The sequence below is a fragment of the Lytechinus variegatus genome, chromosome 7 (genome assembly GCF_018143015.1).
Source record: "Lytechinus variegatus isolate NC3 chromosome 7, Lvar_3.0, whole genome shotgun sequence".
In the NCBI taxonomy this organism is placed as follows: domain Eukaryota; kingdom Metazoa; phylum Echinodermata; class Echinoidea; order Temnopleuroida; family Toxopneustidae; genus Lytechinus; species Lytechinus variegatus.
Genome location: NC_054746.1, coordinates 22,992,812 through 23,008,498, shown reverse-complemented (window position 1 = coordinate 23,008,498; position 15,687 = coordinate 22,992,812). Strand labels below are relative to the sequence as shown.

Sequence of the window (15,687 nt, the reverse complement as noted above, 5' to 3'; positions counted from 1 at the left end):
GAGATTAGGGTCTAGGCCAACGTAATGTTGTTAGACTGTCGAGTGTCGTACTCGTAGTTTAGCAGAAAAACCAAAATACAGTCGGAGACAGAAGCTTTTGGTCTAGCCTAGGGCTAGGCCTAACTCTAAGTCAGCTCTATTCTAGTCCTACATGTAAATCTATCCCTGTCCTAAGTAAGGCTAAGCCAGGCTAAGTCCTGAATGTTGTTCTAGGCCTATACCAATACTAATATAGGTCTATATGATGTATTATTATATAGCTTCAGTCTCGGTTGCTCCACTATGTCTATGGCATGCCACTACTAAACTAACAAAGTTACGTTTTGCAGCCTTCATAAAAATGTTTTTTAAAAAGTAAAAAACAATAATTTTCCTCCAAACAGACGGATATTCTAATTGGGCCTAGGCTAGATCTAGGCCTAATGTTAGACCCAAGACTAGTCTCAAATGTTACAAAAGTTTTCTCTTAGGGGGCCTAGGTCTACTTAAACTGAAGTTAGAGTAAAGATGTCGAGAGGAATATATTCAATTTATATTTTGACAAACAATACATGAAAAGTAATATATGGGACTGATACACAAAAAAACTGCAAGTCACTCGGTTTGGGATTGAAATGTTTTGGTAATTAACAAAAATATAGATAAGTTGAATTAAAAATTCTTACCATATATGTGTGATGAATGCTCTTCTCTTACTACAATAGTTGTAATTAGTTTCAATAAAATCCAAACTTTTAAGAAAAAACAACTTTAGTCACATTTTTGCAAGTTTGTTGCAGTGACCTCTGCAGCAATTTATCATTCAGAAGGTCACTGAGTATCATTGCTGAAGGTCATAGAATTTGAGACTTTGGCTTAACTATATCGCCTGACTTGAGAAAAATGTCTTAAAGTTTATAGAATATCGTTAGGGAAGATTTCTTAGACAAGCAAAAGGCTAAGACAAATTGCTAAGACTTAAGCAAAAACCTTGTCTTGTTTATGGAATACGGGCCCTGGCTCTCGGTCGATTGATATCAAAGTATTGCTGCATGTTATTCAAATTGATCTCATCTATGGAAAGCCATTGACACCATAATTTGTCATCTAGAATGGAATTCGAGTGACCCACTATTTAAATAAAAAATATTGATTTTGATCAATACTATTGATATTATTTCAAAATTTTTGGCATGATATGTTTGATTCAGTTCCTGTGTACGGCTGCATTTGTGTGTATCAGATGTTTAGTCGGTCATATTTCACTGTAATTGCAATGTCTGTGTTGATATGTTTGTTCATCTAGCTGGTTCTTGTTTTTTTTCCTGCAATTAACTTTCACAAGACAAAAATAAACGTAATGTAATGCTGCACTTTGCTTTCTTGTGCCAGTAGGGTAAATTATCTGCACAGATTCATGGATGGCAATAATTGAAAAATGAATTAGCATGATTAGTGATAATTGTCTTACTCAGACTCTGCTGTGAACAAGGCAATTGCATTCAAGTTCCACCGGAAAAGGAGGTGTTTAATATTTGTGTTGAATGCCAGGTAATAAAGCTTGCTGGCAGTATAGTGGATCACATGAATTGTCCAATCATAGCTCACTCAAGTAATGATTTACAATTATACATTGAACATTGATTTATCCAATTATTGTGCTCTCTTTTGTTTATAAGAGGGCAAAATACATTCTATGTGATAGATAGGTCATCACTGGCATTCCATGGGTAAGATTGATGAAATCAGTCATGAATCCTTGTAAAAGAAGGCTTCTGTTTGTTTGTCGACAATAAGTTTAGCTTTGCATACCAGTGGGTAATAATGCCCATATTTCCCAAAGCATCTTCAAATTCTAGTACTATATGTTTTTATGTTGTTTTTTTTCTATATATTCATGTATATGTTTTAATGGGGATCAATCCCGACTTCAAGTTGGTTTGATAAAGGGGAAAATGAGAGATTTAATGGAAATCCACTGCAGAATATCAGAGTTAAGTACACATGAGCAGCAGTACCCGCTGAATGGAATGTAATATCACGATGAACCACATATAAAAAGTCAATTTATGAAATTCATAGAGCAGCTTGCATGTGACATTACCCCCCCCCCCCATGCCTTGGTGGACCTCCCCTCAAGACAATTGTCAATTGTGAGATAATTGAATTTGAATATTGAATCTGGTAGAATTAACCAGTGCATAAAGAATGTTTATGTATGTTGTACTGTAAAGGAAGAAATCCCTGCTCCAAAATTTTGGTCTCTTGGATGTAGATATTGAATCGTTTCATGCCATTAATAATTGAATAACAATTCGCAAGTGAATGTGACAATTTCATAATAGATTTCCAACTATCAAAAAATCTTCAGATTTTTGCAGTAATGACAATTTTTATTAATGCTACATTCACAAATACCTCTATGAACAACGTATGAAAGATTTTATAACATTAATTGCTATGTATAAAAATTGTTTGTACAGTGTTTGTAAAGGTACATGTATTTGTGACTGTAGTACAAGTTTCAGGCCATGGGCGTTGCTGGTAGGACAAAGTAGTAATCCTGTATTTCGTCTTAATAAACCAGAATAAAGTACTGATTTTTTTTTCAAGTTTATTAGCCAATGAAAATCAAGGATTTCTCTGTCAGAGAAAGCTAATTTGTCAGTTTGTATGGTCGAACGAAAATTCTATGAATTACTTGTTAAAATAGGCAACTGTGGCCTGTTTATCCCGTATTTTATATATTGACACTATACATTTGTTATATGGGCTCATTATAACTATTACCGGGTATGGTTTGATTCTTAAAACCACACTGGTCATATGGGGTTTACTTTGTCTTTTTTTTTAAATACAACATTAGGCCAGTAGGTTGGTCAATTTTATCTTAATAAATATTTTATGTGCATGATGGCTACAGAGCATATAATATAATAACACAAGTTTTACCAACATTTTCTGAGGTAGATACTTTAAATTGGCTAAAAAATAGGTGATTTTAATAAAAAGGAATAAAACGGCTGTTTTCGACTCGCCATACGGCGGCCGTAGAGCAAATGTGACCAAGGTATGAGCAAGGGCAAACTTAAATTGTTGGGTCTGCTTCTGTATAACTGAAGTCCCACACTTTATACCTGTATTTCTTATTTAAATGTGCACTTCTGAGCAATGCTACATTACCTTTTTCTTTTGAAAGGTATACATAAAATGATAGAAACTTGAGCACTCTTGTAGCTTTTTACAGTGAAAAACACATTTATTTGTAAAAAATAAAATTACATATGGAAATTAGATGTAAAACAATGAGAATTCAAAACAGTATTCAGTTGTTTTTCTGTTTAAATGACTACTTGACTTTCCTGAATTCCTTGGATTACAACAGGTAAAGAAAAAAACTCTAGATGGATGTGCTGTAAGAAATGGGCCAAATATACTGGTATATTAAACTCTTCAGTACTGTCTGACACCTGGGGCCCATAATGCATGGCCCCAAGATGATCATATCACTGTCAAAATCTGCCCTATAATCAATTACAGTCTTTTATGTAGCAGGTCCCAGTTGTCAGATTTTACATTTGACCTCAAACAACATTTTAAAGCAGATTAAATGGTTACCCAGTACTAGTGTCTGCACAATGCTACTAGTACACTTGCATGATTTTGGGCCCCGAATAGTTCATGACTAGTTATTGTGAAGTGTGCGGGGGCTGGTGCGGAACATTGCTTGAAGTGTCGTGCCAAAATTTTAAAACTTCTAAAATCTTGGCACAACAAATTTCAGCGATTATTGGCATGAACTATTCGTAAACTGCGCAACCTCGTCGTGCCATGGCACACATTTCACGACTAGTTCATGACTAGTTCACGAGTAGTTTGCCACAAGTTTAAACAACAGTTTGTGCATACTAGTAGTTTATACTCGCATAAGAATTGCTCTCCTCAAAGTCATACGCAGTTTGGCTAGATCGAACGGCATTTCATGGAGTTTGATTTTATGCTCCAATGAATGATAATGAATTGAATGACGTTACCAATAGCATTTCTACCATCAACTTTGATAAAGAAATGTAAGAACCATACACAAGCAACATAGTTACTATTGTCCCCAGACAATATTGGGCCCATCTGATGCTCGATAAGCACCTGGTAACATGCCTTGCATTTTAAGATAGTTGCCAAGGTTAAAGCAGTTTTTCTGGACTAGATTATGCAAAGCATGTGTTATTCATATCTCAAGTCAAGAAGATATCTGTCCCAAAACATTTTACTTCAGCAGGCTCGCCTGTATGTGATTCATAATTTGATTTTTCATTTGGCAGTGGCTATAACAATCATATCATATTCCTTTTCTAACAAGAGTGATAAATGCAAAATTTCAATTCAAATTTGTCAAATTGCAGTTAGCAAGTAGCTCTTGCATATCATATCATATTTTTATTCAGCCTCTACCTTCTTGATAAAACTGGTATCAGTATTTCAGTACACTATATCATATACAGTGGTGCTCAAAACTGTGTGAACCCAACACAAAAATGAACATATTTAAAGTTTTTTTTAGAGTTTTGCCAGCATCTAGATACTTCATTGTGAAGCCGGGCAATTAAATATTACATTCAATAAAGATTGTTTCTCAGGACCCGCTGAACAATGCAGTGTCGTTGTCTTACATTCAACACTCGGCATGGAGGAATGCATTTTGTGAAGGGGGTCACTATCTATTGAGCACAACTGTATGATATAAGTAATCAAGATAAAGAGAGACTGATACAAGACACACTAGGTCAAGTACTAAACATCAATACAGTCAAACCTGCTTATTAAAGTAAAACCTGGGGGTGTTTCACAAAGTTTTAAGTGTGGCTTAAGTCGCACTTAAATGCTGACACACGATATGCAGCACGCAATCTTATTGATAAATACGAGATAGTGCGCATTCTCTTTGCATGAACTGACCAATGCTGTCAAGCCTTATATAATACACACAACTGGGCAAGTGCGACTCTAAGTCATACTTAAATCTTTGTGAAACAGCCCCTGTAATATTAAAGATTTTTAATCTATAAAGGCTGTATAACCCTGTAGTATAGTTCTAATTGGAGAGCAAAGCTACCAATGAACACCACCTGCCTATAAGAATCACATTTTGTTTCTTTGAGTAGTATGTGCTATGATGAGTTTTCTGCACATATTCTTGACCAAGTGAAAACTGATGAATTGTTTATTTTCATCTTAACTACAAATTGCAGTAAAAATATTCTCTGCAAAAGATGCTCTTTAGAAGCCCTAACTTCCAAAATATGACAAACATTTCTGAGCACAGTATATACATGTACATGTATAACCACAAGACAGAATTTTTCATGATTATTTTTGTGATTTAAAAAATCTGATGGTATACACTCATTCTCATTTGCATCATAATCAAATTTCCCAATCATTAAGAGGCTGCTTCTTCTATAGCTAAAATGGCATAATTCCAAATATTTTAACATAATCATATTGCATAAACATTGAAATTCACTCATTTCAAATATGAACTCTTATGAGGTCACATAGCTTTGATTGATTCTGTAGACAACCACACTATGAACAATTCTTTTATCCCCAAGATAAGTTGTCAATTATAGAAAATGTATTACCTATTCAAATACATTTAATTGGAGTACATGCATGGAAAAGGCTTTCCTATATAAAGTAATTTATAAAATAATTCATTTCACATTTAATTCACATAAGTTCATGCTAAAGGTGAGAATATATATTTTCCAAACCTTATTATTTGGAAATAGGTATCATTTCTTATACTACATTTACTACATGTTTACAAATTCTATATCTTTGATATATTTTCATTTACCACATATATAGAAATTAACAGCATGTTTGTCACACCTTTGTGATAACAAAACTTAATCGAATCATGATTTTAATCTCAACAGAAAAATACTGTATATAAGTACCAGTGTTCAATTATCGTCATTTGTCACGTTGTCGTTCAATGCCGGCTTCATTTTACAAATGATAGATATCAGAAAAGTAAAAATAATATAGACAAAGAGCAACCACAATTTTTCACTTACTTTGTCCATATGGCAAGATTTTTATTGGCACTTATTCAACTCCATCAAACAATATCAATCTCTCTTGATTCTAGACATGTCATTGTCGTCAATTGGCAACATTTATCCCACTTCTCTTACATTTTTAACGAGATACATATATTCATTGATGAATGAAAGTTGTACAATAATGAATTTTGGATACAGAAAGAAAATAGTTCAATGTGATAGAGAATAAGGTACAAGTTGAAGTTACTATTGTAGCGTGATTATGATCTTAATTTCATTTGATCAATTTTGTAAGACAAGATTTAAATTGAATTATAGGTTTTTCAAACTGCCCTACAGTTTTAGCATATATTGCACAAAAACTGTTTATATCCCCAAATCATTACATCTCTCACACATTCTAGAGCTTTGTAAATTCAAAGGTATACCTTGGAGAAAAATATAGTTAGTCCTTACAAGAACGAATAAAGGTGTAATTTTTCATGTGAGATAATGAAAACATTTCATGATATTGGAAAGAAATTTGTAGCTTGGCTAAACAAATAATATTCCAAGCATTTTATTCAAAAAACAAATAAGGACTCTCAGAAAAAAGTAAAGGGGTATCATTTGAGTTATTAGAAGCACCATCCCCCCCCCCCAAAATAAAAATATCGAAGAGTAAAAATACATGTTCTAACAATATAATCATGAAGACCTGAATTAACAAAGTTGGTGTCAAAACCAATGAATTGAATTTGAAAATAGTTTTTAGATATGAAGGGTAGTTTCTGCACTACACTGATAGTGAATGCAAGTGTTTGGCAGAGGGAGCCTAATTTGCTCTTGGTATTCAGACTACTGAAATGAACCCATGATTTATTGATTTAGATAAATTGGTTTAAAACCAGAGCAAAAATAGCATATATTTAGCATCCTGGACATGTGTTCACATACAGGCCTACCAATGCATCCTTTTCTATCTATATGCTAAATCAAGCACAAATTTCAGTGCAAAAAATCTACATAATACATGGTTTCATATGCCTTCTTAAAACCACCTTTGTGAATTCAAACCCAATCATTGTGAAGAATCACGTAGGATTGTAGGGTTTCATTATCATCATGGCATTAATATGAAGCAATATATTATTAATGATTACAAGTTTGGTTGGTCACAAACCAATGTCAAGATATACTTCGGTAGTAGTTTCACTTGCTCAAAGGCAAAAATGTGTAAAGAAATTTAATTATGCCAATTTTTTTCCTTCAAAGTGAACATTCTGCAGAATAAAAGAATCCCTTGGTCGCAGTTTGACTGAACAATGATATAATTATTAAACAAACAACAGTTCATTAAAATCCTCAACCTAGAAAAGCCATGGTTACAGCTTGCCTGGAACAATGTAGTTTGGTGGGCATAGTACTATGACCCAACACCCCAGGGGCTCATTAGTACACCCACAACAGGAACAAGAATGGTTTCATTATCACCTTAAAAGTTTAATTACTACAAGGCTAACTTGGGAATACAACACTCTTCAGAAATTTGATGCTCTTTTCCCGGGCATGCAGGATACTAGTAGTATTTGTTGATTAGCCTCCAAGGTAACCATTGGTGCTCATTCACTAATGAAGATGCTACCTGGAAATGGGATGTCCACTCATTGTAGCATAACAAACAAGCTTCATAAGTTACATAATTCCTTGGAGGGACCTGGATGAGAAGAAATAAGAAGAAAAACAATGATTTATTGGAAATCAAATGTTGTTTTTTCCCAATGGCTACACACAATATGTCTTCCTGATTTATTTATTTATTGAAGGGGTGGGGTAAGTATTAGATGAGAAATTGGATAGAGAATGAGGAGACAAGAAGAGGAGGAGGAAAAGAGAAGGAGGTAAGGAATAGGAGGAAAGGAGAACTTTGCTGAGAGATGGGAGGGAAGGGTGGATGAGCCCCAATGTATGGTAAAACATGAGAAGATTCAGGAAAATATCCATCATATTGAAGTCATTGAACTCTTTGTTATTACAAAGTAGTAAGAGGTTCACCTCTATTAATCGCTTTTTAAGAAGCTTAGAGAGATGCAAACAATGTCTATTATTAGTCACACACTGTTATTCAATCCTGTTATGTAATAAAAAATGACACATCTTATCACTTGGCACAAAGTTTTCTGAATCAGATTATGACAGCTTATGTGAATTTCAAAAGTTCATGTAATATATCACAGATCAGGGGATGGAGAAGGCTTAAAATTTTACTTCACAAAGTCGAGAAGCCGTCTTTTTCATTACAGATCTTGTGATATACGTCAGGTTAGCCAGTGGGCTGCATGCCTTTCCCTTCATAAGTATCCTTGACAGGACCTGTTAAAATTCTCTATTCATTTTCTGTTTGTGCATTTTTAAATTGCTTATATATATATACATACATGCTGAATAAAACAACAATAATATTACTGTGTGATATGTAAAATGATAACATTACTGTCTGATGCTAATGAACTGAAAATGTAGTTCCAATGTTGATTTCGCTCAAAATGTCCTGTGTGAGACTGTACTGAATGCCCATTAACTGTTTAAGATTCCAATTCTGAGTTGACTTGTAATAACCCCACCAAACGACACAACAGAGTATTGAATCAAAACCGAGACATTGATAAAGGGATATTTTATCAGAGTCCAACATCTCCCTATAGAATAACCTTTGACACCCATTAGTAGGGGCTATTAAGATTAAACATGGACATAATCAGGAGAAATATGTCAGCATCAGCTGCCGAGCTTCTCATGAAGATTAGAATGCAGTCCCGAAAAACAAATAAAATCCAAATGTGAAACAGAGACTCAATGCAATTGATAAACAAGGAACATGTTAATCTTCAGTTTCAAGTCACCAGTGCTACAAATTAATAACAGGCGGGAATGCTTATCAACTTGATTCACTGATCTTGGCTTCATGATTATTCTTTAATTTGACTTTCAGATTCAGTTATTAATTTTGTTACTTCCGTTTAAATGTGAATTGTCAATTATCTACTTGGACATTATTATCATGACATTAATTATGAGACAATCTAAGAATGCTCTCAATCCATAATAATGATATTAATGGCTCTAACATTACAATCTATGAAAGAGCCCCATCTACTGGTGAAAAACAGACAACAGCACATGTTGATTGTACAACCAAAAAATCCCAACTTGTATAAAACTATATTTATTCTATTTGTAAAACATGCTTGAAGCTTGTGGGGATCCAATGGTAGGTCATATTTACTTATTTTGCATAATTATCAGTTATTGGCTCAGCAACATTCGTGTAAGAATGAAAAACTGTCCCGTGTTCCTGTCAAGGGTAACAGACCAGACAAGCTGTTTTGATTGAAATATAAACCCAGATGAATGTCCACATTAGTCTGTGTCCTAACCAGCATAGATGTGTACCATTTATGCACACTGCGTTTCAACATTCTCCGTCTCAGCAATCACTAACCCCACCACCCCCTTTAACATTATATAAAGGTCAAGTCCACCTCAGAAAAATGTTGATTTGAATCAATAGAGAATAATCAGACAAGCACAATGCTGAAAATTTCATCAAATTCTGATGTAAAATAAGGAAGTTATGACATATCAAAGTTTCGCTTATTTTTAACAAAATAGTTTTATGAACGAGCCAGTTACATCCAAATGAGAGAGTCGATGATTTCTTTCTTGTTTATTATAGTTTGAATTATACAATATTTCAATTTTACGAATTTGACGATTAGGACCAGCTTGCCTGAAGCACAAAATATTAAAATAATGGAATACCACGTGTTCAGGGAGGAATGAAACTTCAATTCATGACGAGAAAATAAAAATATTTCATATTTCTTATAATAAAATACAAAAGAAATAGTGAATGAGTGATGTCATCAGTTCCTCATTGTCATACCACCCGAGATGTGCGTATAACTGTTTTGTGAAATGATGCGAAACTTTGAAATGCCATAACTTTCTTATTTTACATCCGATTTTGATGAAATTTTCAGTGTTATGCTTGTTGAATTTTTCTCTTTTTATTTAAATCAGTTTTTGTTGGGCTAAACTTGTCCTTTAATGATTTGACCATAGAGGAAATTTTGGAGAAGTTTTTTAGACTTGGCTTATCTTCAGAAGTCTGCCCATATTCAGGAATCAGATATACAAATCAACAAATACTTGGACAAAAGGAAGCCATCTGTATGATAATATAAAAGTATTGCATAATATTTCATAATATGAGTTCATTATACTCTACTGAAATCAAGAATTAATTGGAAATATAACAACTCTGGCATCTTAATTGGGCAAGGACTGGGTCAAGGAAACATAATTGAATCTGTATCTATTCATATCATATTTAGGCCTATAGTCATTCATAATCTGAAAAATCTCCCCCCCCCCCCCTTACTTCATTCCTTTCAGAATGAAGGAGTGAGTTACCTCTGGAGAATATAGCTTAGAGATACTAATTACATGTAATTTGGAGTGAATGTATGAACATAATCATAATAATTAGTTCATAGTCCTTAATGTAACAAGACCTGCAGGTGCAAACGTAATTGGGCCCCGGAGAGCAATGTATGATGATTATCATTGGCACATGCTCTGTAATGGCTTTGAATGAAGCAAGACAAGGGAGAAATAATCTGAGATAAATGACCCTAGCCAAGAATAGTTGTACAAAGAAATGTTGTGCCAATGAGTTCGTTATAGGGCAATGGGGATAGACAAAGGGTTACATGATGTCATTAAATCTCAGAATAATGTTAGAGATGTAATGCAGCAGAAAACCTGTTTCTTTTTTAAGTTTTATTATGAAATACACAATCTGTACAGTGAGGATAACAATAATGTGCAATTTGAAGAGTACATAGCATGCAAGGTCAAGTCCACCCCAACAAAAAGTTAATTTAAATAAAAAGAGAAAACTTCAACATATTGAAAATTTCATTAAAATTAGTGTAAAATAAAAAAGTTATAACTTATAGTTTTGCTTAATTTCACAAAATAGTTACATGTACATAATAATAGCCAATTTTTATAAAGCGCTTTTCCCAGAATGGCTCAAAGCGTGTTACAGCATATTACTACCCCGGTCATTGGATTCATTTCAATCCCGCACGAAAAGTGCACAATTTCCACTCCCTGGGGAGCATTCCTTGCATTCATCGCAGCCTCATTATGGCGCTGGAAAAATTAAACATACAATATCTTTCGCATCCTACCGGGTACCCATTTAGCACCTGGGTCGAGAGTGGCAAAGTGTGGATTAACGCCTTGCCAAAGGACGCTAGACCGCGGTGGGATTCGAACACATGACCCTCTGTTTACAAGGCGAGAGTCAGAACCACTACACCACGGCTCTTCCACTGACATCTTGGTCAGCATGCAAATGAGTAGACTGATGTCATTCACTCACTATTTCTTTTGTATTTTATTATATGAAATATTCTAATTTCTCCTCATTGTCAAGTGAAACAACGATTACTTCTTCCCTGAACATGTGGAATTGGCATTGTATAATACTATATGGTTCAGTCAAGTTGGCCCTTATTTTCAAATCTGTAATAAATGAAATAATGTATAATTCAAACAATAACAAACAAAAGAAATAGTGAGTGAGGGACATCATCAACTTTCTCATTTGCATAGTGGCACTGAGTTGTGCATATCACTGTTTTGTGAAAATAAGCGAAACTTAAAAACGTTATAACTCTCTTATTTTACATCCGATTTTGATGAAATTTATAGATTTATGCTAATTTGATTTTTCTCTATTTATTCAAATCAACATTTTTTGGGGGTGGACTTGAACTTTGTATTCAATACATTTGTAGGATAATATTGTGAGCATATACACATGCTTTTTTTAAAACCCATGTTGGGATAAAACAGGCATATTGATTAAATTTATAGCTTCACTTTTTAATTAATAATTTATTTTCATATTACTACAGTGCTTGGGGTACTTAGTATGATTTGTGCTGTTCCAAGAGCATTACATTTTAAGGCAGTTCTGGAGACCCCCATTTTAAGACCAAAGTTAATTCCAGAAACCCATTTTTGTTTTTTGGTGTGGCATATAGGTATCATTTTATAATTAAAGTACCCAACTCCCCCCCCTCCCCCCACCCCCGGTAACAGAGTCCCCAGTTCTCTGCAATATGGAAAACAAAGAAAAAATCACAGAATTTATTGAATATCATGGAAAATTATTTCAGGCCAAACAATTTGAAATGTGGAAATACATTAAAAATCATGAAAATAAAAGCAAAATCTGTACTGAAGTGAAAAATCTGATTGCAGTGTTTAGTATGTGTTTGCATATCTGCATGGAAAGAAACCTGTTTCCAAGATTTTTACTATCAGCAATTACTTTGTCAAATGTTTTGAACATGCTATCAAAGAACACTGATAGAACACTGAGGAACATCTTAGCAAACAGAAAACTGGGGGCTCTACATTACAATTAATGACATTTCCAAGAGAAAAAATAGTTAACAATTAAACAATAAAAGAACTTGAAACAGTTAGGACCTGAATATACTGATCGTTGAAGAAAAATAGTTTTCTAATAATGGTTCAAACTGTCACTTTTCAAAAGCATATTATGCTGAGCACCTTGCTAGAGTGTAGAACATGTTCTGAACTCTTGTAAATGACAGTAATAATAGCAGTAGAAGTAGTAGTATAACAGCAGTATAGTACGCAGAAGATGGGGAGGAGGAATAGCAATAGTATAGTAATAGTACTAGTAGTAGTGGTAGTAGTAGTAGTAGTAGTAGTAGTAGTAGTAGTAGTAGTAGTAGTAGTAGTAGAAGAAGAACTATTATTAGCAGAACTTCAGAAGTAGCAGCAGCAGCAGCAGTAGTGGTAGTAGCAGCAGCAGTACAGTAGTAAACTAGTAGAAGTAGAAGCGAAAGTAGTAGCAGTTGCAGGGCCGTCGCCAGGGGGGGTGCGGAGGGTTCGAACGCACCCCCCTTCAGAACCAAAAAAAGAAAAAAAAAAAAAAAAAAAAACAACCGGAGGGGGGGGGGGGGTAGGGATACTTGAGGGCTCTTTTGAAAAAGATCTGGCCGGCGGGCTATATAACTGCATGAAATTGAGTTAATACGTTGTTTTTTGTGTTTTTGTGTTTTTTTTTTCATAAAAAGCACCCCCCCTAGAAAAAAGCTGGTGACGGCCCTGAGTTGTAGATTTTTTTATATAAGCAGATTGAAGCCATATTAAAGGATTTATACATCCATAGATTCCCAGGGATGGTGAGCAGTTCTGGTTTATGTACAAACAAAATATATTCAAGTGGGTGATAAGCCTATTGATTTATCCCACTGTTTTCAATGCCACATCAATAGCACTTTATGAGTACAAACACATGCTAAATGGACCATATTGTCAATAATAATTCACTAGTAGTTTAAAAACACTGTATTTACTTTGTATCTTTTTTTAACGCAGTAAATGTAAATGCTGCATTGTTGTTCTTTATCGAAAACATATGAGATTAATATTTCAAATATTCACAACTATAGAAGAATATTAGGATAGGATTTTGAATTGCTGATTTAAAAGCAACAAATTTATATTTTGATTCATTGATATTTTTTAAAAAGTGGAAAGGGTGTATTTTCACTCATTTTGGATTGATCTTTGAGTAATCCCTGAGATAGTTTAAGAATGAGTTAAAATATTCATTCTAAATTCACTTATCCTTCAAATTTGCTTTTCATCGATTAAACGTTTTCACTGAATTTTAGGAGATATCGACCTTCAAAAGTAGTTTAAAGGACAATCCACCCCAACAAAATCTTGATTTGAATAAAAAGAAAAAAATTCAACAAGCATAACACTGAAAATTTCATCAAAATTGGATGTAAAATAAGAAAGTTATGGCATTTTAAAGTTTCGCTTATTTTCTACAAAATAGTTATACAGTGCGTATCAAAAAAAGTTTATACTTAGAAAAAATCCTGTAAAATTATACATTTGTAATATCCTGAAGGTTTTTCCACATTTTAACATTGGTACAGGTCCATTTAAGCAAATGACGATAAAACTGTCGAAAAATATTTCCGCTTGAGTGAGCACCACTTACTTTTGAAAAGTTAGTGAAAAATGATTTGCGCAAAACTTTGAAATAGTTATGCGAATAAAAGTAGACCTTAATCATGAATAACACATGGAATTTAGCTAGTGAAATTGATTTGAAGATATCTTTTACCAATTTAACTTGTTTCTTTGCCCAAACCACTTCGAGGAGTGCATTGCGCCCCACCCCACTCCCCCTCACACCGAGGCCATCGGGACAATATTTGCTTTACACTGAGCTGTGATTTACATGAAATGGCTTAGGCTTGATTTTCATTTTGTTAATCATTGTCAAGCTTAGGAGAAGTGTGGAGAAACAAGTATTAAATAAAAAATGAAATGTAAACCCACTTTAAATGATAAAAACTTAGTGAAAAATTGCTAGAGATGTTTGATATAAACTTTGGTTCAGATTCGGTTATGTCCTCAGATCCAGCACACACAAAAAAGGTAAAAGTTGTGCATACTAAGTGTTAAAATTTCAATTTGGGTGGCAAAATTGTTAGAAAATGCTTGAATCTATCCGTTTTATTTCAATTGACTAAAAGTGCAAGGGAAATGTATGAGAAATGTTTCGCAGGGTAAGTTTGATTTCACCCTTTCCCCTTGACACAGCGTACAAACGGGCATTTCTGCACAAACAGATTTCTGCGAGCTTTACAAAAAAGGACAGTGCTCACTCAAGTGTAACATTCTGTCAAAACTTTTACTTTCATTTGATAGATGAGACCCAAACCTAGGATTGTATGTGAAAAAAATACCCACATGTTGTATATTTTTTAATTCCCAGGGCTTTTTCAAAGTGTAAACTTTTTTTTGATACGCACTGTATAAACGAGCCAGTTACATCCAAATGAGAGAGTTGATGACATCACTCACTATTTCTTTTGTATTTTATTATATCAAATATTTTCTCATCATTGTCATGTGAAATTAAGTTTCATATCTCCCTGAACACGTGGAATTCCATTATTTTATCATTTTGTGCTTCAGGCAAGGAGGTCCTAATCGTCACATTCGTAAAAATTGAAATATTGTATAATTCAAACAATAAAAAACAAAAGAAATAGTGATTGAGTGACATCATCGACTCTCTCATTTGGATGTAACTGGCTCGATCATATAACTATTTTGTTGAAAATAAGCGAAACTTTGAAATGTCATAACTTTCTTATTTTACATCCGATTTTGATGAAATTCTTAGCATTGTGCTTGTCTGATTTTTCTCTATTGATTCAAATCAACATTTTTCTGAGGTGGACTTGACCTTTAATATCCAAAGCCCCAACTCTCCCAAAGGCTCTTTAACTACTGATAATGCAATCACACAGGATCCTGTACTTCATAACCAAAGATGAATGCTAAGTTAGAGTTCTAGTATAAAAATATAATTTCAATTAGATGTATGTCATATTTTTTTATCAAATTGATGTAAGCAATCCTAAAGTGTTGATCATCTGCCAGAATGCTTATTCAGAACAACAAAATTCAATCAAAATAATTCAGGCTTGATTTAAATTATATTCATTTCATC

The 15,687-nt window shown here is 33.8% G+C and overlaps 1 protein-coding gene across 2 annotated transcripts in view; it reads right to left on the bottom strand.

The window, feature by feature from the left end:
* Positions 1-1,008: 1,008 nt before the first annotated feature.
* LOC121418783 (constitutive coactivator of peroxisome proliferator-activated receptor gamma-like) overlaps positions 1,009-15,687 on the bottom strand; it is a 46,722-nt gene continuing 32,043 nt past the window's right edge. For both annotated transcript variants that reach the window (XM_041612887.1, XM_041612888.1), the window contains exon 6: positions 1,009-7,746. The gene's annotated coding sequence lies outside the window, so the exon portion shown is untranslated. The remainder of the gene's footprint in view (positions 7,747-15,687) is intronic.